Source organism: Homalodisca vitripennis, chromosome 1 (genome assembly GCF_021130785.1).
Source record: "Homalodisca vitripennis isolate AUS2020 chromosome 1, UT_GWSS_2.1, whole genome shotgun sequence".
Lineage (NCBI taxonomy): Eukaryota > Metazoa > Arthropoda > Insecta > Hemiptera > Cicadellidae > Homalodisca > Homalodisca vitripennis.
The window spans coordinates 132,901,553-132,913,689 of NC_060207.1; the positions used below are offsets into that span (position 1 = coordinate 132,901,553).

The 12,137-nt window shown below is 34.0% G+C and overlaps 2 protein-coding genes across 5 annotated transcripts in view; one reads left to right on the forward strand and one right to left on the reverse strand.

The window, feature by feature from the left end:
- Nucleotides 1–3,030, reverse strand: part of LOC124371450 (dipeptidyl peptidase 9) — a 59,129-nt gene extending 56,099 nt beyond the window's left edge. The window contains exons 1-2 of one of the 3 annotated variants that reach the window (XM_046829793.1): nucleotides 2,902–3,019; nucleotides 2,168–2,238 (exon numbers count right to left, since the gene is read on the reverse strand). The gene's annotated coding sequence lies outside the window, so the exon portion shown is untranslated. Of the gene's footprint in view, nucleotides 1–2,167; nucleotides 2,239–2,505; nucleotides 2,779–2,901 lie in introns of those variants that run through there. The other 2 variants (XM_046829782.1, XM_046829786.1) reach the window with 2 other exon arrangements.
- Nucleotides 3,031–3,769: 739 nt separating this feature from the next.
- LOC124371465 (U4/U6 small nuclear ribonucleoprotein Prp3-like) overlaps nucleotides 3,770–12,137 on the forward strand; it is a 47,705-nt gene continuing 39,337 nt past the window's right edge. Inside the window, exon 1 of one of the 2 annotated variants that reach the window (XM_046829807.1) lies at nucleotides 3,770–3,922. The gene's annotated coding sequence lies outside the window, so the exon portion shown is untranslated. Of the gene's footprint in view, nucleotides 3,923–8,848; nucleotides 9,030–12,137 lie in introns of those variants that run through there. The other variant, XM_046829800.1, reaches the window with a different exon arrangement.

The following is a 12,137-nucleotide window of genomic DNA, read 5'->3' on the forward strand; positions in this document are numbered from 1 at the left end:
CCCCCCAGATACTATTTTGAAATTTTTATGACAATTCCACTGAAATTCGCCTATATATAAGCAAGCACGACCACTTAAAGATAAGCTTGCACAAGCCGGGAGCACCATACATGTCACAGTTGAGAGGTATCAGTTGTTTGTTGCTCCTGGCTTGTGCAAGCGTATCTTTAAAGTGGTCGTGTTCGCTTATGCGTTGACAGATTTCATTGGAAAAAGTGCCTTTGGAATTATCATACAAATTTTAAAATAGTTGGTATCTTTTAGAATTTGTATAACGTATTTAAAACAGCTAATGCCTATCAAAAGACAAAATATTAGTTGATCATAACTTTATAGAGATAATCTTTTTATAAAAATTACAAAATGGTGGCTAGCTAAACAAGACTAATTTCTCAAGCTGTTTATTTAACAATTTTTTGTTTGAAATAATGAGCACTATCAGCCACAAAAGTTTGTGACACCATTTTGTGAAAACACTATATATATGCCATATAATGCGGCTTTTGAAAACAATAACTGCCCCAAGAAAGCTCACAAAAGTTGAAACTTATTTTAAAAACTGTTTTCTACGTCTTGGCTAAGATTGTTGGCTAGCTTTGCATGTGATTTCTTTCCATAATAGCGGCTGTTAAAACTTATTTTAACCCACAACTCCATTATTTATAAACCTGGAAAAAAGTTAACTGTTCCACAATGCTCATAACGTTCCCTAAACTTTTTTTTGTATCTCGAACAGTTTTTGAGATACTAAGTAAATGTAAATCCCATTAGAATAAATTGATAATATTTAAGTAGTCACAAAATCTACCTACTTCTTCCAAATTATCCCGAACTATTTTATATTAGTCTAATTATTTTGACTACAGGTTAGTTAAACCTTGGCAGATTTCTCATAGACTATGCTTGTTTGATTATAACCTTTTAAGCAATGTTTTTAAACAAAGAGCTAATATTGATCCCACTGGATTGTAACACTGTTACAAAATCAGTGTGTTATAAAAGATATATAAGACACGGTACATAAAATGAAAATTGTTTAATTATCATGGAAATAAATTTGGCCTGACTTCACTTAATAATGGAATAACATTCTTATTTTTTTAAACAAGTACATGCTGTTCTATCACTTTTCGATATTAGTCAAGTGTTTCTCTATGAAGTTCATAAGGAACTTGTGGAGGAATTAAGAAGTATGGCATTGGAGGAAATATATTAAAATTGATTTCAAACTATCTTAAATATCAGACACTTGTTTTACTTGAAGGAGAGAACACTGGTAGTGAGGCTCTGAAACACGGCCTCAGGTATCCGTATTAGGTCTGCTTGTTTTTTGTCCTGATTAATGAACTAAACTAGTTGGAAGCACCTTACTCTATACGTATATTACAACAGGCTCTGAAACATTCAGCACTGCAAAGATTTAATGTCTTGAAGGAGGGAGCTAATCCGTGTTTCACTAAAAATCAAATAACACTAAAGAAACCCAATCAGGTTTGGCATAATGCTTTGCCCATCAAAACAAAACCCATATGTCAAACTTTGTAAAAGATGGGAATATTATTTTTGCAATAGGTCATGAATTTTATTGAGGGATGTGTTCTTTGTACACAATACGAATTCCAATGAATAAAAATATACTTTAATTCTTTACAATACAGTCTGTCACATACCTCAGTCAAGAATTGTAATGTAATTATGTAGTTGTCTATAATTATTCAATGAAACATGTGTAACACAGTATTAATATTACTCTCCATACCTCTTGTCATAAGTAGGTGTACCCACTTAAGTTTAAAACAGAATAAAATGTTATTCAATATTTTAGAGAAATTGGAAAGGTATTTTAAGAAATTGGAACCGATCTTGATTGCCATCGTGCCATGCAATGCACGGCGTGCTTAGCACGGAGACCTCCACACACTGGCACGTTTCTTCCAATTTTGACACGTCGTGCTTGCACGGTGTGCATTGCACGTCTAGTGTATGGGCCGCTTTAAACTATGGAATACAAACAAATTTTAATTAAAGTTGTTTATAATTTATTTATTCCAATGAAAATTAATATACCTTTTTACAATATTTAGTTTCTATAAAAGACCTATATAAATTAATATCAAGAACAAAACTTGTAATAATAACTTATAAATGAAATATCAATCACAATTACCTGTTGCCAGTGTTGGATGCAGTAAAATAACCGGCTACCATCACAATCAATATTCATGATTGTATAAATTACTGAAAACAAAATGTTGAACCGAATTAATTATGTTATAGATATTTCAAATGACAGTACACTTCAGTAACATATACATATATATATATATATATATATATATATATATATATATAAAACATAGGAGAACAATACTACAATCTGAAGTACCTATAACATAATTCAGTTAAGATTTTTTGTTCCGCAGTTTTGTATATCAAAAATATCGATCATCTGATTGTCCTGGTAGCCACTATTTATAATGCAACCCAATTTTTACAGAAACTTACCATGCATATACTTAAAACTGGCTAGGCCTTGCACTTCCTAACAGTTAGTATGTTATATATAGTTGACACCCAGAGGGAGTGTAAATGAGCCTATCATTAATAAAGTGAGGTTAGTTTAAATGAGTTTCAGAAAATCTTGAATATAACAAGAAACATATATTTATTGAATGCAAGAATCAACATTTAATTTACTCATTAGATTTAAAGGCAAAATGAACGCAGCATAAATATTACACTGGAGCTTAGCTTATAAATTGAAATCTGCCAGTCCTCAAGAAAGAAAATAGGTTATGACACTAAAAAAGAAAATGATTTAATATTCAGTAAAGTATATACATAATATTTACTTTTTTGATTACTGGCGTAATTAAAAATAATATTATAAGTCAAACGTACATGAAAAGCTCCAAAATATAAAAAATATTGACTAAAATATGTCAAGGAGAATATCACCACTGTTCAATGCCATACAAATATAAGTTTTATAAATTTGGAATCGAATTGCGGAATTGGAAATTGGAACTTGGAAGACTTGGTAATCTGTGCACAGATTATAAACAATCAACGACAGTGGATGTAAAATGGTAGAAGGTCAATAGTGTCTTGGCTATTCTACACATCTATTCAATACAGTGTTTTTGAAAACATATAAAAATTTTTATCTTCAAAAAAAAATTTTAGATCCTAAATTTCTACAATGTTTTACAACCCCTACATATTACAATGGAGCAAGAGGTAATTCAAAATTTTGAAATTTCATTTCCAAAATTACAACTAATTTTCAATATTTATATAAGGGAAACAGAATTGTAAAGTCTAGAGGTCTAGTTTAAGCTGGTCAAAATGGGCCTATTACCCATTACATCTAGATTAAATCTAATTAATTAAAGAAACATTTAATTTATTGATTAACACTCCTATAAAAAATTTGTTAAGGTGATCTATGCAGATCTATTTATAGATTAAGAAGTATAATACTGAATTGACCTGCTATCACTTTAATTAATTTCAAAATCTTATTTTAAATAAATAGTTTAAAGAAACATGTGTTATTTATCTTTGTCAGAAACTCGTTATCGATGATTTTAATTAAATAAGCATATGACAACAATTATTGACCAAATGTCATAATGGTAAGATTTATTATTTTAATGTTTACCTTTGAAATTTTAGTTCTGAATACCCTACTCATTCGTAATAAAATATTTATTATATAAATATTGGGACTTTTCCTTCATGGCCCACAGTGCGAGCTGCTGCAGCCTGTGTCAATTGGTGAAGAAATGTTGAGCTCTTTTGAATGTTAATATAGTATCTGATTGTATTATTTCATGGGGTGGTTTCAGATAATCTCTAACACTACGAGGAATGTTTGGCATAACCAAACAAAGTTAAATGGATAAGACTTGTAACACAGGTATGGAATTGAAAGGACAATTTTTTCCATATTTACACGATCAGTTTTTTCACATTTACATGACTAGAAAACAGTAAAAAAAGAGTATAAAAATGCAAAAATTAAAGATAAAAATTGAATTTACCAACTAACTTTTCAATAAAAACTTTTTTCTGATAGATCCTATGGACAAATTTAGAAGTAACGCGATGTTGTATTCAGGGGAAACGTATTTTTTGTACGGGGTTTTCGTCTTTAAAAACTTGACTGCTTCAGCCTAGTTTGTGCAGCATACATTTTGACGTGACAACGTCTTAAATTAGGTTGCGGCTCGGAGTCACTCATGAAAAAGTGTAACGCCCGGTAACGTTACGATGCCCGTCCAGTGGGTCCGCCGCACGGGATCCGCACGGGATAAAGCAGATAACTGTGGGTCCGCCGCACGGGATAAAGCAGATAACTATGTTTATTCGTGAAAATGTGGAGTGCTTAGATTCGTCATTTACAACAACTACAACAATAAAGGTAAATAATTGTACACTGATATTTCATTATCGTAAACTATGACTGCAATCAATCGTAATTCAGTCGATTGAGAAGAAACAGCGCGTATTGCTAGTCAAACATTTAAAATAACAAATTATAACCTCTAACCTGTCATAACAGTGCGACCAAACAAACGAACTAAACCGACCAATCACCACGCGCGGAGTTAGAATTTAACTGTGTTTAGCAAGAATTTCAAATTCCAATTTTAGTAAATGTTTTATTCAACTTTACCATTTACAATAACAAATTTTAATTAATTTCAAATTAAGTACAATGTTTTAGTAAACAAAATATATTTCTATAGTTAAAATTTGTGCAATTCTTATTTTCATTCAATTCCTTGTTCCTATTGTGCAATTTAATAATATTCATATCAATAAATATTCTACCGAGAAAAAGACGTTGTCACGTAAAATCTTCGCCCGTAAAACCGACTTTACAGGCAACCATAATTTTTTTTTTAATGTGTCTAGATTCCTCGTCCGTAGTGAAGGTGTTATTTTATTTAAGAAGGAATGTCCTTTGTATAGGGAAAGAATAACTCTAAACGTTTATACTTTCTAAATTAGAATTTTCAATGCATTAACCATTCTGTTATGTTTGGCTTTGCCGAATCTGTGGGAGTACATTACAATAGTCAGAATTTACGGCACCCCAAAATCACATTTGGAAATAGTAATTTATCAGGTACGGCAATAGATCAAATTTCCAGATAGTCTGATAACGAATGTTTTCTGGGTACTTTGGGATTATACCGACCACACCCAGACATGAATCGTTATTTCACATTTCGTTTCTACTGATTACTAGATTAGCGTAGAACAATATTTCGTCAATATAAAACAGGAATTGTCTTATCGCAAACACCTCCCCATCCTCAGACAGAGGTCAAAGTCGAGCGTCTAGTAGATAACGTGATTGCAGAGTCTCGCCGCCCGTTCAGCTGGTGCATCGCTTTGTTGTACTTCCGTGTTTTACCTCTACATTTCTCCAAACACAAAAAATTCAACAAAAACAAACATTTACCAAACTAAACTTTTTATTAAAAAAACACTCAAAACTTGTTTTTATTCTTGATCACATTCCGCCACCCAAAATGCGAGTGCCTCCGGCCATCAGCGCGGGCTTCGACAGCACCTTCGGTGCTGCCCCGCGCTGATGTCGACGAAAGAAAAACATCCCTCGAGATAGTACCTATCAGTAAAATATCAAATTCTAGAGGGGCTAATCAGAAATATAAATTGAATTGTAATGGAAAGGCAATGATGTACCGTGCAAATCACGTGATGCCGCGCGGCCTGCCGTAATCAGGATTCTCGAGAAAGATAAGATAACAGCGACAACAATACCGATCACAATACCTGGAAATGCTTGTAAGTTTGTAATTTTGTAATTGAAGAGTTGTTTTTTCGTTCTATCATGTTTGTTTCTATAAATTTCTATTTTTGTGTTCTTCATACTGGTGTGGTCGGTATAATCCCAAAGTACCGTTTTCTGTACTCAGTGTGGGTAACAACATAAACTGCTACAAAAACACGCATTTTCTTAAATTATCAAATTCATGTAATATTTAATTGTGAGAAATATAATTGAACATGTGGTATCTATTTATAAATTATCATACAAATGCGGTAAAAATTGCTTATCGTAGTCAAAATAAGTCCTTTTGGAGCTTTTGTCAATGGAACTTTGGGAAGTCATCGGACATCATCTGACTCATATACCCTTGGAGATCGTATGGCTTCAACTCCAATTACAGTTTTGTGATCTTTTTTGGCCGACCATTTTTCTTCCGTATACTCTGCTTCAAATGTGACTGTGCCACCATATAGTTTTGATCTACATACAAATTTATCTTCTTGTGTGTTTGAAGTTGATGAAGTTAAACGAAAGCTTGATTTACTGGATCCCTACAAGGGTACTGGCCCTGATGATATACCTCCTCTAATTTCTCAAGAGATGCAGTGGATATTCTTGCTCCCCAGCTAACCGTTATCTTTAATAAGTTTCTTACTCGAAGGTGCTTTTCCGGATAGACTCAAGTCCAGCTTTGTGGTTCCTATACACAAGTCCTCAAATATTGAGGATGTCCGAAACTACCGCCCAGTTGTCATACAGCCTGCAACTTGGGAAGCTGTTTGAATCACTTGTACTGGATCGCATTGGATTTTCCTTTCGCCACATTCTTACATCTGCGCAGCATGGTTTTTGCAGCCGGAAGATCAACTACTACTAACCTTGCATTGTAATTGTATGAAAGCTTTATCATCGCAGCTTTTGGAGATGGAATGCAGGTTGACACCGGTTATATTGACTTCTCCAAAGCGTTCGACACTGTGAGTCATCCGCATCTTTCTCGCCAAACTTGACGCATATGGTATCACTGGCAATCTTCTACAATGGTTTCAATCATACCTGGCAGACCGTAGTCTTTCTGTGAAGTTTTTTGGGTGCCACTTCTCGGCCTTTTTATGCTACATCGGGGGTGCCTCAGGGATCTCATTTGGGCCCATTCTTGTTTACTGTATTTCTCAATGACTTGGTGGATGTTATCAACGTAAGATGCTTGCTTTTCGCTGATGATATTAAGGTTTTTTGTCCTATTTCATCCATTGAGGATTGCCATCTGTTACAACGTAACTTTAAGAGAATCGAAGAGTGGTGGCTACTCAACGGAATGAGACTGAATGCCGAGAAGTGTGCTATTGTAACATTTCACAGGAACTCCAAGCCTTTGATATTTGATTACTGTCTAAGCAACACTAATACTTTGCCGTAAGTCTTACATTAGAGACCTTGGAATTGGGTTGTCTTCGGACCTAAGCCCTGAATTACACATAGACATAATCACCAGGAAGGCTGCTAAGATGTTGGGGTTTATCATAAGGACTTCTAGAGGCGGTCTTAGTGTTGAGGCGATGAAGATAGCATATACAGCGCTAGTTAGATCTGTGTTGGAGTACGGCTGTGTTGTGTGGTGTCCCTACCAACTTGGACATATTCAGCGACTCCAGAGCATACAAGATCGCTTTGTTAGGATAATTGGTACCAAGCTGGGATACAACTACAGTGAAGTTCCCTTGGAGTTGGTAGCGGATCAATTGGGGCTGGCTCCATTAAATGCGAGAAGGAGACTGCATGACCTGGTGTTTTTCTACAGAAGATCCTCACTGGCGATGTCGATTGCTCGGAGTTACTCCACCTCATTAATCTCAGAGTACCTGGTAGAACTCGGTCTCTGGACATCTTCTGTGTACAGCATTGCTCCACCAACTATGAATTTCACAGTGTCATCCCCAGATTACACCGGCTTGGTAACCTAAATCTGCCATCACCACGACTTTTTTTGCAATAGTGTGTCATCGCTGAAAAGGATATTTTTTATTATTGGGCTACACTATACGTAAAGCATTATCTGATACTGGATAGTTAGAGCATTGTTATACCAGTTCGTTTTATAGCTCTTTTGTATTTTATTGTTGAATTGTACTAGTTACTGTATTTGTTGATTATTGCCCTACTATATTTCGTAAATAGTTATTGCACCTTGCCGATATTGCAGTTATTTTCAATGTGTTTTTCTATGTAGATATTATTGTTATTTATTACTTAATATATTTATTTTGTATATAAACTGTATATTTTAGATATTAATGGCATGTACTGGTTGCATGTTGTTGGTTGTTGTATTAATTTGTTTTATGGTATATGAATCTATACAGACTGCTCGTGTATGAACTAGTCATAATGAATCAAATGTATTGCATGTCTGTCAGTTGTTTATTTATGCCTAGTAGCTTATTGTGTTTAGCATATTGTATTTGGCATATTGTATTGTTTGCATGTAGCCTACATAATTTTCTTGGCTTTCTCTCCTGTTGCATGAGTATGATTCACTTAAGATGAAGTTTTGTTTTGTTTTGATTGTATATATTGCCATCTTGTGGAACATGATCTATTATTATATTACTTGTAAAAATGGTGACAACCGTGTATAAATAAATAAATAAATAAATAAATAAAATACCCGATGATTTTATAAATTTTGAAGACATTGAGATTTATAATTTTAAAATATGATCATTGATACAGCTATTTTTGTCGTATTTGAATAGCGAAATACACATCTCTGATGAAAGCAGAAAACAGTAGGCATATCTCTTTAAATTATTTATCTATATACTTAACTACATAACGAATGATTGAAAGCAAATCTTGAAAGATTGTTGTTTCTTGTACTAGGGAACTATAACAAAAAACAAAAACAAAAAGTAGATTAAAACTGGAAAATATGAATAAATAATTATAATAAAGTTGTACAATGAAACGTTATGGTTTGATTCGAAAGCCTGACTCATACCCTACACAGCCACAAAAACTAGGTTAACGTACAAAAAAAGCTGAACTGTTAGAGGCAAAACGTAAGAGAGATAGATAATTATTTACAGAGCGTTTCAGAGATCAGTTTATTTGTATTAATTGTTATAAAATAAGGTACTGTAACTATTATTCAGTTCGAAGCGAATTAGTAATGTGGTGTTATTGAAAAGTGATACAGCTATTTGTTTAAATTTAACCGGTAAGGTTCATGTTTCTCGTTCATTCCTTGTTTGTAATGTTAACCTAAACCTAAGATCCTAATTGTAGACCTAGCTAAGCTTATTTACAATACATTATACTATTTAGTATAGTTAGTATACCAGTAATATTAGTTAATAAACCTATTAATAAGCTATACTTTATAAACCTTTGAAGAAGTTGAGATGGCATTATGCTTGTAAATTTGTGTTCTATATAGTAAAACAATGGGTTTTAACTCTAAAAGTGGCATTCAGAAATCTCTTAAGGTAATGGGCAAAGCCAGTTTTGGTTTTCATGTAGTGGTTCACTAAGTCTCTTGTACACATGTAATGCCTATAACTCATAGCGTTATTTGTCATAGGCTTCAGGGGTTTTCATAGTTTTTATTCTGGAAAATGCATAATTATAGCTTTTCAAGGTTTCAAAATTAGCCTAATTGATTGCTTAATGAATTTTACCAAAGGAATCCTGCTAATAATACTTAAGATATATTGGTGTCTCTCAGGTTTTTAGGGTTAGTTCCCAGAATCATTTTATGAAATTTTGCTGGTGTGTTCCTATACCCAACAGTAAATAGGCTACTCTATATGATGTACGTTTTATAGGACCTCCTATTTCCAATTTTATCCTCAGTTTTTGATAAAATGTGTTTCAATGTCTGCTGCAGTATAATAAGCATCCACAATACTCATGAGTAAAGAATCCTCGCTATATTACTCGCTTATACCAAATTACGTTGTATTTAAAATTACAAAAGTATAAATGTTATGGTGAATAAAAAACCGTTTAGTTGTGTATTTACAAAATATAACAAACAAAACAGTATAACGTTTACTTATTCTTTACTATTTTGAAGGATAAATGGGTCTGACACAAATAAATCGTGTGCATAATGACTCCACTTGGTGCCATTACAGATCTGCAGTATTAGTGTCAGTAACAGGTTATTCAGTGGTAACCTATTACCAGGATACTGTGGTTTCAATAACCGCCGGGCTGAATGAATGTTATCATAGCAAATTTTTAGTTTTGGGTTACTTGGTAGCTGGTAACAGCTCAGACAATTTCATGTAAGCAATGAGGCATGTATTAGAAATGGAAATATTACTACACTATGCAATGTTATTAATGTGATATAAGTAGGTTTAGTATAGATTATCGTAAATGTGTTACTAGTAGTACCAAAGTTAAACATAACCTTCACAAGCATTTACATGACCGAGCTTGAATTTAGGTACTATCTTGAGGGATTTTTTTCTTTTTTTTCCAGGAGTGCTGGGTGGCGCGTAAGGTGGCACCGAAGTCTATACTGATGGCCAGAAGCATTTCCAATCGTTACTTTCCTAGTCTTAGATCACGTCCTAAATCTTACAACGTGATCTGACGTAGGAGTTTGATGATCTGGGACGTGATCTGAAGTCGGGAAAATACCGAAAAGAAATGCCCCTGGCCATCAGTGTGAGGTTGGTGGCGCCTCCTCACTGCTTGCAAAAAAAGGAAAAACCAATCCTTGAGGTAGTACTCGAATTCAAGCTCAGATCATGTGAGCGCTTGTAAAGCATGGCGCCCATTGTGACCGGCCTGGTCAAGCTCAGCCCGGCCCGGCCCATCCTATCCGGCCTCGGTCGGCTCTTGGGGCGAATGTGCCAGTGCTGTGTGGGCAGAGTTCGCCCGGGCCGCTCACAATGGGCAGATGTCCATTTGTTCGTATGCATTTTGACAGAGTATAAAAGGCTGGGCCAGGCCGGTTGCAGCAGTAGGCGGGTATCCATTTGATTGCGTGTATTGCGACTTCACAAAAAGATCGGGCTGGTCGCAGTGGGCGCTGTGCTTTTAGGTTATCTTATACCTATGTATAGCCTAATAACAAATAGTAAATAAGGACTTCTTAGTACCCAATAATTGAGTTGTATAGTCAAATTCGAATTAACCCGTTTATAAATTTATATACATATATATATTATATATATATACTCTATATATATATAAAACTAATAGTCTATGTTAAAGTGTAGTGAGTTAGTGAAATTTTTGTATACTAACATGCCATCACGGTAACAGGTCACAGGAACGTAATAACTCAATATGTTATTTTATAATAGGTATTGACAAACAACAGTATATCCTGTCTCTAGCAGCCATTACTCAAATACCACACAGATGGTTTAACTTTGTTTGAATTGCTTTGGAACAATAACGTTGAACTGAATTACGTTATAGACTTTTAAGATTGTATTATGTGAAGCTATTGTTTTTTATGTCAAAGATATATATGCATTTTAGATTATATAAAATAGAACAACTCTCTTTATACTAAGTTTGGGCTGTTACTATTATTTCACAGGGAAAATAATAGTATAATAGTCTGACAGCATGTAAATTATTCTAATTCACGATTCAGTATTGATCACTTAAGTGTTGGACGCTTATTATACTGCAGTTTTAATGTCTATTTTCTAGAAAACTCACAAAAAATAATTGTTCTTGCCCCCAACTTATTTTGTGGGGGGAGTGAGATAGAAAACCCTGCCAAATCCCATGATCAGGGGTGCGAGGCTGTCCAACGTGATCTGAGCTTGGGCAAGTATCAGAAATGCCCCTGACCATCAGATTAAGATGCTTTACTGCCTAAAAAAATTGTTCATAGTCCAAGTCACTGTATATTTTGAAACTATTGTAAATCTTTTTGAGAAAAGTAAGTTTACTGCCATGTTATAATCAAATTATCAGTGTTTCATAATTGATATAGAAAACAGTAATATGGCTTTAGGAAATTTGAGAATTTCTCCTAAAAAGGGTGTGAGCTTTTAAAACATATATTGAAGGAAAGTCTGTGCTTGGGTATTATGCAGCATGTTTAGATTTCTATTCTGTTTTAGTTATATCAAATACCTTTGTTTTATTATCGAGATTGTTTTGTTTTTTTTTTGTTAGCAGAATATATCCGACCGCTTATTATTTGTATTTCATTTTGAAAAGGAGTCTCAAATCAAGCATAGCCTAATGAGGCACGACATTTTCTCAAACATACAAGAGGAGTTGAATGACCCATAAGAGCCCATGTAAAATGTACAAAGTTTATGACCCATTATCTCAAAAACCATTA